An 11,970-nucleotide genomic window follows, 5' to 3' on the forward strand; every position below is an offset into this window, starting at 1 on the left:
CCTAGAGGCAATAATAAATTAGTTATTATTATATTTCATTGTTCATGATAATCGTTTATTATCCATGCTAGAATTGTATTGATAGAAAACTCAGATACATGTGTGGATACATAGACAACACCATGTCCCTAGTAAGCCTCTAGTTGACTAGCTCATTGATCAATAGATGGTTACGGTTTCCTGACCATGGACATTGGATGTCATTGATAATGGGATCACATCATTAGGAGAATGATGTGATGGACAAGACCCAATCCTAAGCCTAGCACAAGATCGTGTAGTTCGTTTGCTAAAGCTTTTCTAATGTCAAGTATCATTTCCTTAGACCATGAGATTGTGCAACTCCCGGATACCGTAGGAGTGCTTTGGGTGTGCCAAACGTCACAATGTAACTGGGTGGCTATAAGGTACACTACAGGTATCTCCGAAAGTGTCTGTTGGGTTGGCACGAATCGAGACTGGGATTTGTCACTCCGTGTAAACGGAGAGGTATCTCTGGGCCCACTCGGTAGGACATCATCATAATGCGCACAATGTGACCAAGGAGTTGATCACGGGATGATGTGTTACGGAACGAGTAAAGAGACTTGCCGGTAACGAGATTGAACAAGGTATCGGATACCGACGATTGAATCTCGGGCAAGTACAATACCGCTGGACAAAGGGAATTGTATACGAGATTGATTAAGTCCTTGACATCGTGGTTCATCCGATGAGATCATCATGGAGCATGTGGGAGCCAACATGGGTATCTAGATCCCACTGTTGGTTATTGATCGGAGAGTTGTCTCGGCCATGTCTGCATGACTCCCGAACCCGTAGGGTCTACACACTTAAGGTTCGATGACGCTAGGGTTATAGGGAAAGTATGTACGTGGTTACTGAATGTTGTTCGGAGTCTCGGATGAGATCCCGGACATCATGAGGAGTTCCGGAATGGTCCGGAGGTAAAGATTGATATATAGGAAGTATGGTTTTGGCCACCAGAAGTGTTCCGGGCATCACCGGTAGTGTACCGGGACCACCGGAGGGGTCCGGGGGTCCACCAGGTGGGGCCACCAGCCTCGGAGGCATATATGGGCCAATAGTGGGAAAGGACCAGCCCCTAGGTGGGCTGGGGCGCCTCCCCACCAAGGCCCATGCGCTGGAGAGAAGAGGGGGCAAACCCTAAGGGCAGATGGGCCCTAAGGCCCATGCCTGGTGCGCCTCCCTCTCCCCCCCCCACTTGGCCGCCACCCCAGATGGGGATTGGGGATGCCGCCACCCCTAGGGTGGAAACCCTAAATGGGGGCGCAGCCCTCCCTCTCCCCCTATATATAGTGGAGGCAAAGGGGCATCCCAACACATGAGGTCTTTCTCCTGTTGGCGCAGCCCTACCCCTCTTCCTCCTCGTCTCTCGTAGCGCTTGGCGAAGCCCTGCTGGAGTCCCGCGCTCCTCCACCACCACCACGCCGTCGTGCTGCTGCTGGATGGAGTCTTCCCCAACCTCTCCTTCCCCCTTGCTGGATCAAGGCGTAGGAGACGTCACCGGGCTGTACGTGTGTTGAACGCGGAGGTGCCGTCCGTTTGGCACTAGGATCATTGGTGATTTGGATCACGACAAGTACGACTCCATCAACCCCGTTCACTTGAACGCTTCCGCTTAGCGATCTACAAGGGTATGTAGATGCACTCTCCTTCCCCTCGTTGCTGGATTACTCCATAGATTGATCTTGGTGATACGTAGAAAATTTTGAATTTCTACTACGATCCCCAACAGTGGCATCATGAGCTAGGTCTATGCGTAGTTTCTATGCACGAGTAGAATACAAAGCAGTTGTGGGCGTCGATATTGTCAATTTACTTGCCGTTACTAGTCTTATCTTGATTCGGCGGCATCGTGGGGTGAAGCGGCACGGACCAACCTTACACGTACGCTTACGTGAGACCGGTTCCACCGACTGACATGCACTAGTTGCATAAGGTGGCTGGCGGGTGTCTGTCTCTCCCACTTTAGTCGGATCGGATTCGATGAACAGGGTCCTTATGAAGGGTAAATAGAAATTGGCAATTCACTTTGTAGTTTTGGCGTAGGTGAGAAACATTCTTGCTAGAAACCTATAGCAGCCACATAAAAACTTGCAACAACAATTAGAGGACGTCTAACTTGTTTTTGCAGCAAGTGTTTTGTGATGTGATATGGCCAAAGGATGTGATGAATGATATATGTGATGTATGAGATGATCATGTTCTTGTAATAGGAATCACGACTTGCATGTCGATGAGTATGACAACCGGCAGGAGCCATAGGAGTTGTCTTTATTTATTTATGACCTGCGTGTCAACATAAACATCATGTAATTACTTTACTTTATTGCTAAAGTGTTAGCCATAGTAGTAGAAGTAATAGATGACGAGACAACTTCAAGAAGACACGATGATGGAGATCATGATGATGGAGATCATGGTGTCATGCCGGTGATAACGATGATCATGGAGCCCCGAAGATGGAGATCAAAAGGAGCAAAATGATATTGGCCATATCATGTCACTATTTGATTGCATGTGATGTTTATCATGTTTTACATCTTATTTGCTTAGAACGACGGTATCTTAAATAAGATGATCCCTCGTAATAATTTCAAGAAAGTGTTCCCCCTAACTGTGCACCGTTGCGAAGGTTCGTCGTTTCGAAGCACCACGTGATGATCGGGTGTGATAGATTCTAACGTTCGAATACAACGGGTGTAAGCCAGATTTACACATGCAATACACTTAGGTTGACTTGACGAGCCTAGCATGTACAGACATGGCCTCGGAACATGGAAGACCGAAAGGTCGAGCATGAGTCGTATAGAAGATACGATCAACATGAAGATGTTCACCGATGTTGACTAGTCCGTCTCACGTGATGATCGGACACGGCCTAGTTGACTGAGATCATGTTTCACTTAGATGACTAGAGGGATGTCTATCTGAGTGGGAGTTCATTAAATAATTTGATTAGATGAACTCAATTATCATGAACATAGTCTAAATTGTCTTTGCAAATATGTTGTAGATGAATAGCTCACGTTGTAGCTCCCTATTTCAATACGTTCCTAGAGAAAGACCAAGTTGAAAGATATTGTAAGCAATGATGCGGACTAGGTCCATAGTCCGAGGAGTGTCCTCACTGCTACACAGAAGGCTTACGTCTTTGATGCACCACTCGATGTGCAAACCCCTACAACGTCATATGTGGATGTTGTGAACACCTGACAGACACATTCTGATGACTACCTGATAGTTTAGTGCACCATACTTTACGACTTAGAATCGGGATTCCAATAACGTTTTGAACACCATAGAACATATGAGATGTTCCAAGAGCTGAAATTGGGATTTCAGGCTCATGCCCATGTTGAGAGGTGTGAGACCTCTGACAAGTTCTTTTGCCAACAAGATGGAGGAGAATAGCTCAGCTAGTGAGCATGTGCTCAGAATGTCTGGGTGCTATAATCACTTAAATCAAGTGGGAGTGAAACTTCTAGATAAGATAGTGATCGATAGAGTTCTCTAGCCACTATCACTAAGCTACTAGATCTTCGTGATGAACTATGACATGCAAGGGATGGAGTTGATCCCGGAGCTGTTCGCGATGCTTAAGACCGCAAAAGGTAGAAATCAAGAAGAAGCATCAAGTGTTGATGGTTTAACAAGACCACTAGTTTCAAGAAGGGCAAGGGCTAGAAGGGAAACTTCATGGATGGCAAACCAGTTGCCGCTCCAGTGAAGGAACCCAAGGTTGAACCCAAACCCGAGACTAAGTGCTTCTATTGTAAAGGGAACGGTCACTGGTAGCGGAATTACCCCAAATGCATGGTAGATAAGAAGGCTGGCAACTTCAAAGTATATGTGTGTTATTAATGTGTACCTCACTAGTACTCCTGGTAGCACCTGGGTATTGGATACCGGTTCAGTTACTATTATTGGTGACTTGAAGCAAAAGCTACGAACTAAATGGAGACTGGCTAAGCGCGAGGTGTCGATGTGTGTTGGAAGTGTTTCCAAAGTTGATGAGATCACCATCGCACGCTCCATCTGCCTTCGGGATTAGTATTGAACCTAGATAAATGTTATCAGGTGTCTACATTGAGCATGAATATGATTAGATCATGTTCATTGCAATACGGTTATTCATTTAAGTTAGAGAATACTGGTTATTCTGTTTACATGAATAATACCTTTCATGGTCATGCACCCTATGTGAATGGTTCATTGAATCTCGGTCGTGGTAATACACATGTTCACGCCAAAAGATGTAGAGTTAGGGCGTGTTCGGGAACCCTCCAGCTTCTCAAATCCTCAACTCTACGTCAGGAGTGCAGCCGAACGGTCCAAATTCTAGCTATGGGCGAGAGAAGCTGGCGAAACTCACAGTGTAATTTTTGAGGAGTCGCGGAGCTGGGAAAGTCGAGCTCCTCCGAAACAGAGAAGTTGGAGTTGCCAAGAATTACAAGTCTGTGCCACTGCTAAGTGAGTTTACATTGCGTACCGGTTTGTTCGTTCGTATCAAATATTACAAGTCTGTGCCACCGCCAAGGAAATTTCTTCTTCTACCATGGCTAGGTGGGCTGTCACAGCTAGTTGGGCTCTGCTGAGCTGCTATTTCTCATAGCTAGGTGGGCTGGCGGCCTATTTCACCGACCAGAAAAGAAGCTGCGCTACCGAACGGATCGAGCACTCCAGAATTTTTCTCAAGAAGCTGGCTATTGGCAGGCGGCGACGGAATTGAGGATTTTGTGGCTGGGGAGAGCTCCCGAACACGCCCTTAATAATGATAGTACCACTTTCTTGTGGCACTGCCGCTTCGGTCATATTGGCGTAAGATGCATGAAGAAACTCCATATTAGTGGATGTTTTGAAGTCACTTGATTTTGAATCAGTTGACACATGCGAGCCATGCCTCATGGGCAGGATGACTAAGACCGCGTTTTCAGGTACAATGAAACGGGCAAGTGACTTGTTGGAAATCATGCATGCTGATGCGTGTGATCCAATGAGAATTGAAGCGTGCGGTGGATATCACTATTTTCTCATCTTCAATGACGATTTGGGTAGATATAGGTATATCTACTTAATGAAGCACAAGTCTGAAACGTTTAAAAAGTTCAAGCGATTTCGGAGTGAAGTTAAGAATCATCATAACAATAAGATCATGTTCCTACGATCTGATCAAAAGGGGATTTTCTGAGTTATGAGTTTGGCAACCACTTAAGACATTGTGGAATTGTTTCACAGTTGAAGCCACCTGGAACCCCACAAGGTAATGGTGTGTCCGGACGTCGTAATCGAACCCTATGAGATATGGTGCGATCTATGATGTCTCTTATCGATCTACCGTTTCATTTTGAGGTTATGCGTTAGAGACAGCTGCATTCACTTTAGATAGGACACCATCTAAGTCCGTTGAGATGACGTCGTGTGAACATTGCTTTGGCAAGAAACCAAAGCTGTCGTTTCTTAATGTTTGGGACTGCGATGCTTAAGGCTTCAGCCGGAGAAGCTCGAACCCAAAGCGGACAAACACATCTTCATATGATACCCAAAGGTTACAGTTGGGTATACCTTGTATCTCAGATCCGAGGGCAAATTGTTTGTCGCTAAGAACGGGTCCTTTCTCAAGAAGGAGTTTCTCTCGAAAGAATTGAGTGGGAGGAAGATAGAACTTGATGAGGTTGTCGAACCTTTATTTCAACCAGAGAGTGATGCAACACAGAAAGATGTTTTCTGTGGCACCTACGTTTGTTGAAGAGGAAGTTAATGATAGTGATCATGAAGCTTCGGATCAAGTTGCTATCGAACCTCATAGGTCGACAAGGATATGTACTACTCCTGAGTGGTATGGTAATCCTGTCTTAGATATCATGTTGTTAGACAACAATGAACCTACGAGCTATGGAGAAGCGATGGTGGGCCTGTATTCCGACAAATGGTTAGAAGCCATGAAATCCGAGATAGGATCCATGTATCAGAACAAAGTATGGACTTTGGTGGACTTGCCCGTTGATCGGCAAGCCATTGAGATAAATGGATCTTTAAGAAGAAGACGGACGTGGGCGGTAATGTTACCGTCTATGAAGCTTGACTTGTGGGAAAGAGTCATTTCACAAGTTCAAGGAGTTGACTACGATGAGAATTTCTCACCCGTAGCGATGCTTAAGTCCGTCGGAATCATGTTAGCATTAGCTGTGTTTTTCGATTATGAAATCTTGCAGATGGATGTCAAAACAAGTTTTCTTACCAGTTTTCGTAAGAAAAGTTGTATGTGATACAATAAAAGGTTTTGTCGATCCTAAGGATGCTAAAAGGTATGCTGGCTCCAGCAATCCTTCTATGGACTAGAGCAAGCATCTCGGAATCGGAATATATGTTTTGATGGAGTGATCAAAGCTTTTAGGTTTATACAATGTTTGCTAGAAACTTGTATTTACAAGAAATTGAGTGGGAGCACTACAACATTTCTGATAAGTATATGTGGATGACATATTGTTGATCCGAAATAATGTAGAATTTCTGGAAAGCATAAACGGTTGCTTGAAGAGTGTTTTTCAGAAGACCTGGATAAAGCTGCTTACATATTGGGCATCAAGATCTATAGAGATAGATCAAGACGCCTGATGATACTTTCAAAGAACGCACACCTTGACATGTTTTTGAAGGAGTTCAAAATAGATCAGTCAAAGAAGGGGTTCTTACCTGAGTTGTATGGTGTGAAGTTGAGTAAGACTCAAAGATTGACCATGGCAGAAGAAAGAGGAAGGACGAAGGTCGTCCCCTATGCTTTTGTCATAGGCTCTATACGGTATGCCATGCTGAAGTACCGCACCTGATGTGTGCCTTGCCATATGTCTGGCAAGAGGGTACAAAGGTGATCTAGGAGTAGATCACCAGATAGCGGTCAAAATTATCCTTAGAGGAATAAGGAAATGTTTCTCGGTTATGGAGGTGATAAAGAGTTCGACATAAAGAGTTATGTTGATGCAAGCTTAACACCTATCCGGATAGCTCTGAGTGGAGATACTAGATATGTATAATGGAGCAACAATTTGGAATAGCTCCAAGTGGAACGTGGTAGCAGCATCTACGATATGACATAAAGTTTTGCGAAATACATAGGGATCTGAATATGGCAAGACCCGTTGACTATAACCTCTCTCACAAGCATAACATGATCAAACCCAGAACTCATCGAGTGTTAATCACATAGTGATGTGAACTAGATTATTTAGTCTAGTAAACTCTTTGGATGTTGGTCACATGGCAATGTGACCTGTGAGTGTTAATCACATGGCGATGTGAACTAGATTATTGACTCTAGTGCAAGTGGGAGACTGTTGGAAATATGCCCTAGAGGCAATAATAAATTAGTTATTATTATATTTCATTGTTCATGATAATCGTTTATTATCCATGCTAGAATTGTATTGATAGGAAACTCAGATACATGTGTGGATACATAGACAACACCATGTCCCTAGTAAGCCTCTAATTGACTAGCTCGTCGATCAATAGATGGTTACACTTTCCTGACCATGGAAATTGGATGTCGTTGATAACGGGATCACATCATTAGCAGAATGATGTGATGGACAAGACCCAATCCTAAGCCTAGCACAAGATCGTGTAGTTCGTTTGCTAAAGCTTTTCTAATGTCAAGTATCATTTCCTTAGACCATGAGATTGTGCAACTCCCGGATATCGTAGGAGTGCTTTGGGTGTGCCAAACGTCACAATGTAACTGGGTGGCTATAAAGGTACATTACATGTATCTCCGAAAGTGTCTGTTGGGTTGGCACGAATCGAGACTGGGATTTGTCACTCCGTGTAAACGAAGAGGTATCTCTGGGCCCACTCGGTAGGACATCATCATAATGTGCACAATGTGACCAAGGAGTTGATCACGGGATGATGTGTTATGGAACAAGTAAAGAGACTTGCCGGTAACGAGATTGAACAAGGTATCGGATACCGACGATCAAACTCGGGCAAGTACAAAACCGCTGGACAAAGGGAATTGTATACGGGATTGATTAAGTCCTTGACATCATGGTTCATCCGATGAGATCATCGTGGAGCATGTGGGAGCCAACATGGGTATCCAGATCCTGCTGTTGGTTATTGACCGGAGAGTTGTCTCGGCCATGTCTGCATGACTCCCGAACCCGTAGGGTCTACACACTTAAGGTTCGATGATGCTAGGGTTATAGGGAAAGTATGTACGCGGTTACCGAATGTTGTTCGAAGTCCCGGATGAGATTTCGGATGTCACGAGGAGTTCCGGAATGGTCCGGAGGTAAAGATTGATATATAGAAAGTATGGTTTTGGCCACCGGAAGTGTTCCGGGCATCACCGGTAGTGTACCGGGACCACCGGAGGGGTCCGGGGGTCCACCAGGTGGGGCCACCAGCCCCGGAGGCATACATGGGCCAATAGTGGGAAGGTACCAGCCCCTAGGTGGGCTGGGGCGCCTCCCCACCAAAGCCCATGCGCCTGGAGAGAAGAGGGGGCAAACCCTAAGGGCAGATGGGCCCTAAGGCCCATGCCTGGTGCGCCTCCCTCTCCCCCCACTTGGCCGCCACCCCAGATGGGGATTGGGGCTGCCACCACCCCTAGGGTGGAAACCCTAGATGGGGGCGCAGCCCTCCCTCTCCCCCTATATATAGTGGAGGCAAAGGGGCATCCCAACACATGAGGTCTTTCTCCTGTTGGCGCAGCCCTACCCTTCTTCCTCCTCATCTCTCGTAGCGCTTGGCGAAGCCCTGCTGGAGTCCCGTGCTCCTCCACCACCACCACGCCATCGTGCTGCTGCTGGATGGAGTCTTCCCCAACCTCTCCTTCCCCCTTGCTAGATCAAGGCGTAGGAGACGTCACCGGGCTGTACGTGTGTTGAACGCGGAGGTGCCGTCCGTTTGGCACTAGGATCATTGGTGATTTGGATCACGACGAGTACGACTCCATCAACCCCGTTCACTTGAACGCTTCCGCTTAGTGATCTACAAGGGTATGTAGATGCACTCTCCTTCCCCTCGTTGCTGGATTACTCCATAGATTGATCTTGGTGATGCGTAGAAAATTTTGAATTTCTGCTACGATCTCCAACACTACGATCTTGTGGTAGATCAACTCTTGTAATACTCATATCATCAAGAACAATTAAGCGGGACGTAGGGTATTACCTCCATCAAGAGGGCCCGAACCTGGGTAAACATCGTGTCCCCTGCCTCCTGTTACCATCGATCCTAGACGCACAGTTCGGGACCCCCTACTCAAGATCCGCCGGTTTTGACACCGACAAGGCCCATAAGCCTGCAATACAGAGGAGCTAGAGAGGATGGTGGCAGCAAAGCTTATAAACCACCCCGAGCCCCTCTCAACTAGTGAGATGGGACTAAACTTTCCACAGCACCGTGCCAGCACAAGGCCTATGGTCCCGGTTCGTGCCACCAACTGGGACCATAGGCGGGCATTCGTACCGGTTCGTGGCACCAACCGGTACCAATGCCCACCTATGGTCCCGGTTCGTGCCACCAACCGGGACTATAGGCCTTTGTTTCTCGCTCTTTGGGTTGCCGAAAAGAGACCTTTGGACCCGGTTGGTGGCACGAGCCGGGACCATAGGTGGGCAATGGTACTGGTTGGTCCCACGAACCGATACCATTGGTTTTGCTATATAAGGTAGCACTTGTGAAAATTTCACCAACTGCGCCCATCCCCCCCCCCCGACGCCGCCAGGCCGTTCCTCGTTGTCGTCGCCGTAGCCGCCCCGAGCCCCTGCCCCAACACCGTCGCCGCGCCCCTGACCCGCCGTCGACGTCGTCCTCGCCGTCGCCGTCACCACCACCGAGCCGCTCCTCCCCGAGCCCTCACCGTGCGCGTAACCCCTCCCCCACGAGCCCGCCGTCCTCGTCGCCGTCATCGTCGTCGTCCTGCCTCGAGCCCCCAGTGAGCCCCTTCCCATCCCGATCCGTGCACTGCCGCGGTTGCAGCCGCCCCTGTTTTTTGTATGTATGTATGTATATGGATGTATGTATGTATGTATGTATGGATATGCATGTATATGGATGGATGTATGTGTATGTGTTCATAGTTTTTTTTGTTCATAGTTTTTTGTTCATAGCATTTTTAGACTGTATAGTTTTATTTTTGTTCAATGTTTATGGTTAGAAGAGGAGAGGAAAAAATTGTGTTGCAAAAGTTACATTTAAGGTTAGTTGATTTAGTGCATTTTAGGTTATTAGTTCTAGTGTTAGTGCATTTAAGGTTAGTTTATTTTTAGTTGAACTAGTTGATTTAATAAAACTACTTTATTTTACTATATATAGAAGTAGTTTATTTTTAGTAAGTACTACTTTATTTTATTTATAGTAAGTGCTTAGTAGTTGAACTAGTTAATTTAATAAAACTACTTTATTTTACTATATATAGAAGTAGTTTATTTTTAGTAAGTACTACTTTATTTTATTTATAGTAAGTGCTTAATTAGTAGTTGAACTAGTTGATTTAATAAAACTAGTTTATTTTACTATAGAAATAGTTTATTTTTAGCAAGAAAATTAATAGAACTAGTTTATTTTTTTAGTTAAAGCAATTATTCCCACATCGACGTCGACGATGCCTATCCCGCTCCTCGTCATCGATTCGGCGAAGGAGGCCGGCTTGATCAGAGGGGCCATGTCCGAGACTGGGCTCCGTCGGGCTGGTATTAGGAGGTGCTACCTTCCGGGGGGGCGTAGGTTGGTGAGGAGCCAACCCGACGTTGACCCGATCCTTGCTTGGTGGCGGTCGTGTGGGCCAGTGACGGTGCCGAGGCTTCCGGACACCGCGGAGGTGGTACGTCACCGTGTCAGCGAGGAGGATGAGTACGTCCGTCGCTACATGGTTGCGTTGGAGGGCAGGTTCAACAATACCTGGCAGGTTCTTCAGGGATCTCACTGGATCTATGATCCTGTGATGGTTCCTTCTCTTTGGGTGTCCACCGCCCGTGCCGATACCCGTCGAGCATTACGGTTCTAGCTGTACTAGCGATATTATATGTATGATAGTATTCGAGGTGTATTAGTGATAATATTCGACGATGTATGGACGCAAGAGATGATGTAGTTTTGCTTATAATTGAATGCATCCTAATTTGAATACTACTTTATTTTGCGATTTGATTTTGCTTATTGAATGCTCAAATTGGAAAACTACTCCTACTTTGAATGCTAAAATTGGAGAGCACTATGCAAGGCGTATGCATATGATTAGTTGATAGCTTATAGGGTTTTTGTTTTCGCAGAAATCTAGGAGCCCCCCTCCATCATCCCCGTCGTCATCCCCGTCACCGACCCCCTCCGACCTTGAGGTGAGACCAGCCAAATCCTTTTTTAGAAAGATAATCAAACGATATTTCGGGTTGACTTTAAGTCTGTCGAGTCTCCACCATATATGAGAGGACGAAGAATCCCGACTGTTGTCGTGGGGGTAGCTTCTCCTTCGTTCCCTTGTGCTAGACAATTTGGTGTAATGCACTCGGGAACGAAAGGAGGAGCTACTATCACCGACAGTCGCAAATGTCAGAGAGGAATCAGTGAGGGAGAGTTCCACCATATATATATGAGAGGACAAAAAATCCCGATTGTTGTCGTGGGGGTCGCTTCTCCTTCGTTCCCGTGTGCTAGACATTTTTGTGTAATGCACTCGGGGACGAAGAGAGGAGCGACCATCACCGAGAGTCAAATATATACACCACGTGAGCTGAGAGTTTTCAAGAAAAGACTTGACAGACCGATAGTCAACCCATGATGAATAACAATGACCTAATTTAGTTTTTGTAGTACATATATTTAATTGTACAAGTTCAATCTTTGAATTATGAACGTAGGAAATGTCGTCATCAGACGACGAAAGTCTCCCGAGGGAGTGCAGTCGGTGCCACGACGATCGAGGTCTGTGCGACAGGCCTC

The sequence above is a fragment of the Triticum aestivum genome, chromosome 2A, assembly GCF_018294505.1.
Source record: "Triticum aestivum cultivar Chinese Spring chromosome 2A, IWGSC CS RefSeq v2.1, whole genome shotgun sequence".
In the NCBI taxonomy this organism is placed as follows: Eukaryota; Viridiplantae; Streptophyta; class Magnoliopsida; order Poales; family Poaceae; genus Triticum; species Triticum aestivum.